Genomic DNA, 9002 nt, shown 5'->3' with positions numbered 1-9002 from the left:
CCCAAAAAAGATGACTCCATGTTATTTTCACTCAAAAAAGAAGACACCATGTTATTTTCACCCAAACAGAGGACTCCATGTTATTTTCACCCCAAAAAGGAAATCCTTGTTATTTTTGCCCAAAAAAGAAGACTCCATGTTATTTTCACCCAAAAAGCGGACTCCATGTTATTTTCACCCAAATGGAGGACTCCATGTTATTTTCGCCCATAAAGAGGACTCCATGTTATTTTCGCACAAAAAAAGGACTCCATGTCATTTTCGCCCAAAAAGAGGACTCCATGTTATTTTCGCCCAAAAAAAGGACTCCATGTTATTTTCGCCCAAATAGAGGACTCCATGTTGTTTTCACCCAAAAAAGATTACTCCATGTTATTTTGGCCAAGAAAGAACTCCATGATATTTTCACCAAGAAAGAGGACTCCATGTTATTTTTGCCCAAAAAAGAAGACTCCATGTTATTTTCACCCAAAAAGCGGACTCCATGTTATTTTCACCCAAATAGAGGGCTCCCTGTTATTTTCGCCCAAAAAGAGGACTCCATGTTATTTTCGCCCAAAAAGAGGATTCCATGTCATTTTCACTGAAAAAGAGGACTCCATGGTATTTTTGCCCAAAAAAGAAATCTCCATGTTATTTTCACCCAAAAAGAGGAATCCATGTTTTTTTCGCCCAAAAAGAGGACTCCATGTTATTTTCACCCCAAAAAGAGGACTCCTTATTATTTTCGCCCAAAAAAGAAGACCATGTTATTTTCACCCAAAAAGAGGACTCCATGTTATTTTCACCCCAAAAGAGGACTCCATGTTATGTTCACCCAAAAAAGAGGACCCCTTGTTATTTCTGCACAAAAAAGAGGACTTCATGATATTTTCGCCCAAAAATAGGACTCCATGTCATTTTCGCTCAAAAGGAAGTCTCCGTGTTATTTTCGCCCAAAAAAGAAGACTCCATGTTATTTTCACCCAAAAAGAGGACTCCAGGTTATTTTCGCAAAAAAAGAGGACTCAATATTATTTTCACCCCAAAAAGAGGATGCCTTGTTATTTTCGCCCAAAAAAGATGACTTCATGTTATTTTCGCCAAAAAAGAGGACTCTGTTATTTTCGCCCAAAAAGAGGAGTCCATGTTATTTTCACCGCAAAAAGAGGAATCCTTGTTATTATCGCCCCAAAAAGAAGTCTCCATGTAATTTTCACCCAAAAAGAGGCCTCCATGTTACTGTCACCCAAAAAAGATGACTCCATTTTATTTTTGCCCAGAAAGAGGACTCCATGATATGTTCGCCCAAAAAGAGGACTCCATGTTATTTTTGCCCAAAAAAGAAGACAACATGTTATTTTTGCCCAAAAAGAGGTCTCCATGTTATTTTCACCCAAAAAAGATGACCATGTTATTTTTGCCCATAAAGTGGATGCCATGTTATTTTCACCCCAAAAAGATGACTCCATGTTATTTTTGGCCAGAAAGAGGATTCCATGATATTTTCCCCCAAAAAGAGGACTCCATGTCATTTTCCCCCAAAAAGAGGATTCCATATTATTTTCCCCCATTAAGAGGACTCCATGATATTTTCACCCCAAAAAGAGGCCTCCTTGTTATTTTCGCCAAAAAAGAAGACCATGTTATTTTCACCCAAAAAGAGGACTCCAAGTTATTTTCACCCAAATAGAGGGCTCCCTGTTATTTTCGCCCAAAAAAGAGGACTCCATGTTATTTTCGCCCATAAAGAGGACTCCATGTTATTTTCGCCCAAAAAAAGTACTCCATCTTATTTTCGCCCAAAAAGAGGACTCCATGTTATTTTCGCCCAAATAGAGGACTCCATGTTATTTTCGCCCAAAAAAGGAAGACTCCATGATATTTACTCCCAGAAAGAAAGTGTTATTTTGTCCAAAAAAAAAAGAAAAGAGGATTCATGTTATTTAACCCCAAAAAATGAGGACTCGTGTTATTTTGCCCCAAAAAAGAAGGCTCCTTGTTATTTTCGCAGTTGCTTCGCCTCTGTTGCTTTAGACTCGACTGCAAAAAATCCGGAGAAATTCCCACATTTTATTGCCTTTTCCCCCCTCGGAAAAAAATTCTAAGTTGAGGTGTTTCATTACCAATCAGTTTCCTATCGTTCACCAAGCTCGCTGTTCCTTATCAATAGTTTTGTTGGAGTGCTTGCTTGAAGTGCTTAAGCCACTTGGCGAGTGCTCTACAAGCTGATTCGTAAGGGAATGCACCACAGCACTTGCAGGGGTGTGTTCAGTTACCAAGTTTTTATTATTTTATCATTTTTTGTTGACACAGATGACGTGAGTGGAAGAGCTAAAAAGTTTCTTGCAGAGCTATCGCCAAGTCGCTTAAGCACTCATGTAAGCAGTCCAACACAATCGTTGATTAGGAACAGCTGGCATGGCAAGAGATAGAAAGCTAATTTGTAATTGAACACACCTCCGCACATGTGAGAAACCGATGATCCTTTTCTGGTTCTGCCATTTGTGTAACGAAAAAATAGTTAATTTCAAGTGATTTTCACACTTTTCGCCGTTGTTTAGCTCTTTCCACTTTTTTTGCACCGATGGGGTCTTTTCGTTTCAGGTCAGGTCAGGTCAGGTATCAGGTATGGGAGCATGCGCCGGAGCAGCGCGTTGCTGCATCCACTTTCCATCGGTACTCCAGGGGCCTGCGTCTGGCCATCCTCCAAGCAGATACTTGGCCCATCCCCATCACATTGAGACACTGATCAACTTGCTGCAACCACGAGGCATGTAGTCGGCCCATTGGCCTCCACCACTCATGAGGCTCTCTCGCTGAGAGAATATGATAAAAATGATCAGCATCAGGAAAATGAGCCACATGTCCATGGAGCCGCAATTGACGCGCACGGACTATGAAGGTAACAAATCTCATCCGAGTCTCTCTCAGCAACCACTCGTTGGATACAAAGTTGGACCACCGATCGCCAGGATTCTCAGGAGAGACCTGGTACCAAAGGAATTAAGTCTCCATCTCAGATTCCTGGTCAGAGTCCAAGTCTCACATCAGTAGACCAAGACTGGAAGCACCAAGGACCTGAAAACTCGGACTTTTGTCCTCCTGCACTGGTACTGACAATGCCACACCCCATGATCCAGTGAATCCGTGACTCTCCAGGCACGACCCAGACGTCTATTGACCTCTGCCTCACAGCCAGCAGAAACATGAATATCACTGCCAAGGTCAGTGAATCTCTCTGTTAACTCAACATCCTCACCACAAACAAGTGCAGACAAGACAGCAGCATCCAAGATGTCATTGAAAGCCTGGATCTTTATTTTGACCCAGTGCTCTGATTGGAATAAATGCTCTGATTTTAACAACGGCAACTTTCCGTCATGCACATGAGTGAGTCCATTTACTAATGAGGAGTTGTTTTGTGATCGTACAATAAATGGTAGTGTGAACTTGTTAAACAATATCGATATGTATTATCATTAGCAGTTTTACAATTTTTTTGTGATTATTGCTGCATTTGTGTACATTAAATTTACTTATTATTCCACGTTCTTTCTCTGCTAACCTCACCGAACCTAATCTAGCCTCACCCCATAATTTTGTAATAGTCCTGTCCCAATTAAACATGAAAGGGAAAACATTTTTAATCGATTAATTTCATTACTCACGGTGCTTTCTTTCCTTGAGATGGACCATTCCTTTTGCGCTGTGTTTATCACCACTCACAAGTTGATAAGTTTTGTCGGCAAAGTGAGATCTCACCCTTAGGGGGCCCGTCTCGAAAGATTGTGAACCATGATCGGTCGCATGGGGCCCATGTAATTACATGGGTTGCATGTCCCTCACTGTGCCTCTGCCATGGCCCACGTTGACCTCGAGACCTACGTTGAGCTCGGGGCCCACCTTGGCATGGGCCCTGCATGCCTGTACATTAATCTGCCACTGGGAACAGAGTACTAATCTGCTGGCATTAGCCTGTATATCATAATAATAATAATAATAATAATAATAATAATAATAATAATAATAATAATATAACACCATTCCTTTCATGCCGTAAAGGCACATAGGGCTACCGAGGCAGTTTCATTGGCAAGGAGTCCAGTCCTGGACGGGTCGCCACTAGGACACAGGTTACCTCGTGCATGGTTATTACTGCAGTATTGTGTTGAATGACAACATGACATAGCGGGGAGGCTGTGCATGCACATAATAAATGGGTCCTGCTTTGACTTCGTTCCATGGTGTTTGTGTCCTTCACTTGGGCCAACTCCTTTACTGAAATACGGACGTGAAGGCATTTGTTCAGTTTATAACAACCTGGTGAAGAAGGTTGGGATCTCTTCGGTGATCGGACGTGGGAAGGCATATTCAAGACATGACGGTTGTTCAGGAATATTGGGTCTTTCGACGAAAAAATGGAGTTCTTCGAGGACTACACAGACACATGCAACGCAAATTTGGCGGCAAACCGGATTGATGAAAAGCTGCAGGCGAGTTTAGTTTTGGCAATTTGAGCAGACACATTCAAGATACTGAAGAACTTGTGTCACCCAGCCACGCCAAAGGCGAAAACTTACGCTCAGCTGAAGGCGTTGTTAACAGAGCATTGTATGCCAAAACCGATCGTGACAGCAGAACGCTATAAATTTTGGACCTCTTCCCAGGGAGAGAACGAGACTGTGGCCAAATACATCGTGCGATTGAAGAAGCTCGCATCAATGTGCTCATTCGAGGCCTTTCTGAATGAAGCCCTACATGACAAGCTGGTATTGGGACTCACCTTAAAATGTCTCGGACTCAGATGAATTTATTGTCCAAGGCTGATTTGTCCTTTGAGGAGGCCAGGGAGAAATGTCTGTCGGACGCACATGGGTTTTACATGGGTAAAGCGAACCGAGAGCACATGGGTCAGACGTCATCGGATGTGAACAGTTACGGTGCAGCAGAGGCAAACCAAGCCCAGCATGGGAAGATAAGCTTCGTACAAGATGGGAGGAAAATCGGAGCACACAACAAGCCAGGGGCCGGAGTCTGGCGCCAATGTTGCTGTCGGACAAATCATCGCACAGAAAACTGCCGGCTCAGGAATGTGAATTGTCATACCTGCTATGAAAAGCGACATATTTCCAAGGTATGTTCCGGGAATAACAATCAACAGGATCGAAGACAGAAGGAATTCGCCTTAAAATCTGTAAATTCCACAAAGTACGTTGATTTAAATAGTGATAATGAATCAGAAACGGAACGAGACCACGAAGGATTTGGTTTGTCGCGAAATGGTGATGACTCTCACAATGAGATTAAACCTATCAAGGTAAAGGTAGCTGTTGGACATTGTGATATCACCATGGATCTGGATACTGAAGCATCATGCTCAATGATCTCAGAGACGGTTTATAGAAATAATTTGTGTAAGTATCCTTTGATTGATACAAACATAACTCTTCGTAGTTACATGGGGCAATTAGCTCCTATATTGGGTTGTGTAAAGGTACCAGTCAAATACCAAATACCCAGGTAGCCCGGAGATGTTGTTAGAACTTGTAGTGGTAAAGGGGACACGGCCATGGATATTGGGGAGAGATTGGTTGAGTAAAATCAAACTAAATTGGGAAAATATTTTCTCAGTGTCAGAAATCTCCAAAACCAAGGTTCCAGAAGCAAAAGATTACCCCCCCTCCCAGAGTTCAAGACGTTGCGAGATCAGAACAAAGTCCTATACTCTACTACTGGTGCAGGGATAAAAGGGTACACACCAACACTCAAATTAAAGCCAAATGCTAAACCAGTATTCCAGAAGGCAAGGCAAATTCCATACTCAATGGCAGACAAAGTAGACTAAGAGTTTTATAGACTGAGCTGTTAGGGTTAACCCTGTACTACACAGGCCCATTTAATATATGGCCTGCTCGTGGCTCGGCCTAATGTCGGTTTCATTGTGGCCTACCCCTTCATCCATACTGCTCGGGCTGCCATTTCATGATGTGCTTTTTTACTCAGCGGATAACTGGCAGGGTGAATCTCTATGTTGTTTCTTCTCTGGTTGTTTAAAAACAAAAAAAGGTGCAATTGATGTTTGCTGTCTGTTCATTGTTTTTCCTGTATGCACCATACATACAATATAAAGTAAGTCGGATCGAAATATAGCAACGTTATGATGATGAGGTAGCTGATTTTCATTGGTTATGGTTAATTTTCCTGTGCTTTGTCATGTGCAGTTTTGTCAGGTGATAATAACGGATAAGTGGAATCCCATCCGATCCACTTTATACAGCCTAACAGCACGATTCCGATCCAGTGAAACCAAACTCCATTACAATTTTTAAAACCATGTTTACCACGATGTCCTGTTGATATTATACTGTTTGTGTGGTTAGATCAGGTTTTTAAAAATCAGTTCATGCTCAAAAAGGATGCAGTGCACATTAATCATTTTAAAATATCAGACATTAAAATTTCACTAATTAAATCTATATATTACTAAAACTCTCATCTTGTATATTTGTACGTATGTATGTATGTATGTATGTATGTATGTATGTATTTTCCCGAAATACAGCCAAAACGGTACTCGATAGCGCAAATTTTTTAGGGCCACCTTACTCACCATTCTCCTGCGCTGTCCAGTATCAAGTTTCTTTAAAATCGGGCAACGAAAAAAATTATTAAAAAATCAATTCCCGATTCAGACAAGTACTCTTCGGGAGTATTTGATCAATGCAAACAACCTCAGCGGTATGGTTCACTGGAGCTATCTTTGTTTGCTTGTTTTTTTTAAATGATTTTTTTTTATCAACCGTTGTCACAATGGGAACCCAACGGGTTCATGGGTCATCTAGTCACCATTAATAAATATGATGTATTGAGAGATATGGCCAAAAATAATATATCACAGGATTTCTCAAAAAGTTATGGATGGATTCGGACAAAACTTGGTGGACATGTTGGGTGTGTGACAGGGACGAATTGATTATACAGTATTTTGGTTCAGGTTCAGATGCAGATCTGGCCCATCAGTGGGATACAAAACCAACTGTTTAGCCTGGTGGATGTATGCGCTCTACTGAGTGCAGTACTACTTTGTTCTGTTTAACATAACTATTGCAAGTACATGAGATGCATTTCACCAGAAACTTGTTTGATTAATGTGCATTCCAACTCCTCACATGAAAAAAGTCAGCTAAAGCGGAAAAAACAAGCTTTGTCGTTTCAGAACAAGTTGTGAACCCCTGTAAATATTTTTTTTATAACTTTCAGTATCTTGTACAATGTTGATTGTGTTCAAATATAGTTGATGTTCAGTAAATTTTAATTTTCTCTTCTTTGAAACAATTGTTTGGCACAAAATATCACATTTTCAAGGTTCCATTGGTCCATTGGCAAACAATATTAGCAAAATTGGATATAAATTGCACAAGTTCAGTCCTTCAAAGGTTAAGTCCTGCAAGTTGAAAAGCTTTGATAATATCCATTTTAATGAAATGAATATTTTTCTTCAATTCAATATGGCTGACAAACCATGTGACTGATGACGTCCTATGTGTGAACGAACAAAAGTTCTTCATGGACAGGCAATCATACATGGAAAGTTTCACCTCAATCTGTTAAGCCACTTCAGAGAAGAATATTTTTGAAGGTATTTTTTTAAAACGACAATGGCTGCTGAATCCCGTAACAGATGATGTCATAATTTTTTTTTCTGTGGACTAATTTATCCCGAGATGACCCTCAAAAATGTTCATACTGATCACATATAGTGTTTTACATATGTAATTATGACGTCATAACAAAGGAACCTATGATGTCATAAAAACCACACCTATTCCCCATGAGGAGTACCTGCTATATGCAGTTTAAATTTTTTTCTTGATGAGGTTTCAGAGATAGAGGTCCAAAGTTTTTTGGTTTTTCCAACATGGCTGCCACACCACGTGACCACTGACATCATATTTATCATCAAAACATTCGACATGAGTAGTCGCTCCTATGGTGAAAATTTTGTCTGAATCCGACAAGCGGTTGTGGAAAAAAACACGAAAGTTCTGTGCAAACAAACAAACAAACAAGAAGATGCTGTGCAGAGCACGAGACATGCAAAATCCCCCCCAAAAATTGACCTCAAAAATAATTTGTTGGTTGAATTCATTGACCTGAAATATAAATGCTATTCAAATTTCAAGTCAATCGGATGAAAATGGAGAATTTTAGAAATACCACCTTAGTTGTTGACCTTTTGACATCAAAAACAATAGGCTTCTTCCTTATGCCAAACTCTACCATGTGGTGAAGTTTCGTGAAGATCGGTTTAAAATTGCGACCTGTCGGCGACAAACAGACAAACAGAATCCACGAGAACATATCGGGCCCAATACATTTTGAAATATCATGCTAAATGAATATGATGTACGATATCGTTTTCGGCCCTATCTTTCAATGCTGAAGAATCACTGAAAAAATTCTAGTAGTCGGATCCGGATCCGGATCTTCACCAAAATTTAATCAGTTCGTCCTTTGTCACACACCCAACCTGTCCACAAAATTTCATCCAGATCCGTCTACAATGTTTTGAGACATCCCATACACAGACAGACAAACAAACAGACAGAAAGGGGGTGAATACGTAACCTCCTTCACCTTCGGTGGCGGAGGTAACAAACAGACAACCAGACAGCAAAACAAACAAATGGACCCAAATGTAATACTCTCTCCTCCGGAGAAGGCAACAATGACAATGAAAGATCTGCAAGGCTCTATGTCTGGGATGGGCGTTTGTGTTCATCAATCAACAATATCCCGCTCCCTTCACAAAACTGGCCTCTCAGGAAAGGTGGAAAAAAAGAAGTCATTACTGAAAAAGATGCATCTAAAAGCTTGTATGCAGTTTGTGAAAAAAACATTTTAATGATCATGCAGGTATGTGGAGAAAACTTTTGTGTTCAGACAAGACAAATATTGAATGTTTTGATCTAAATTCAAAGCATTACATCTGGTGCAAGCTGTTACAACACTGGTGCAAC

At 40.5% G+C, this 9002-nt stretch overlaps 1 long non-coding RNA gene across 1 annotated transcript in view; it reads right to left on the bottom strand.

Moving 5' to 3' along the window:
* Positions 1-6845: 6845 nt before the first annotated feature.
* Positions 6846-9002, bottom strand: part of LOC147021827 (uncharacterized) — a 24353-nt gene continuing 22196 nt past the window's right edge. Inside the window, exon 3 of the long non-coding RNA XR_015060948.1 lies at positions 6846-9002. This exon is cut by the window's right edge and continues 422 nt beyond it. This is a non-coding gene — a long non-coding RNA (uncharacterized LOC147021827).

This window comes from Eptatretus burgeri, chromosome 8 (assembly GCF_056783735.1).
Source record: "Eptatretus burgeri isolate ZD-2024b chromosome 8, Ebu_testis_v1, whole genome shotgun sequence".
NCBI lineage: Eukaryota > Metazoa > Chordata > Myxini > Myxiniformes > Myxinidae > Eptatretus > Eptatretus burgeri.
Note: the sequence above shows the minus strand (reverse complement) of the source record. Positions and strands in the feature narration are given on the sequence as shown.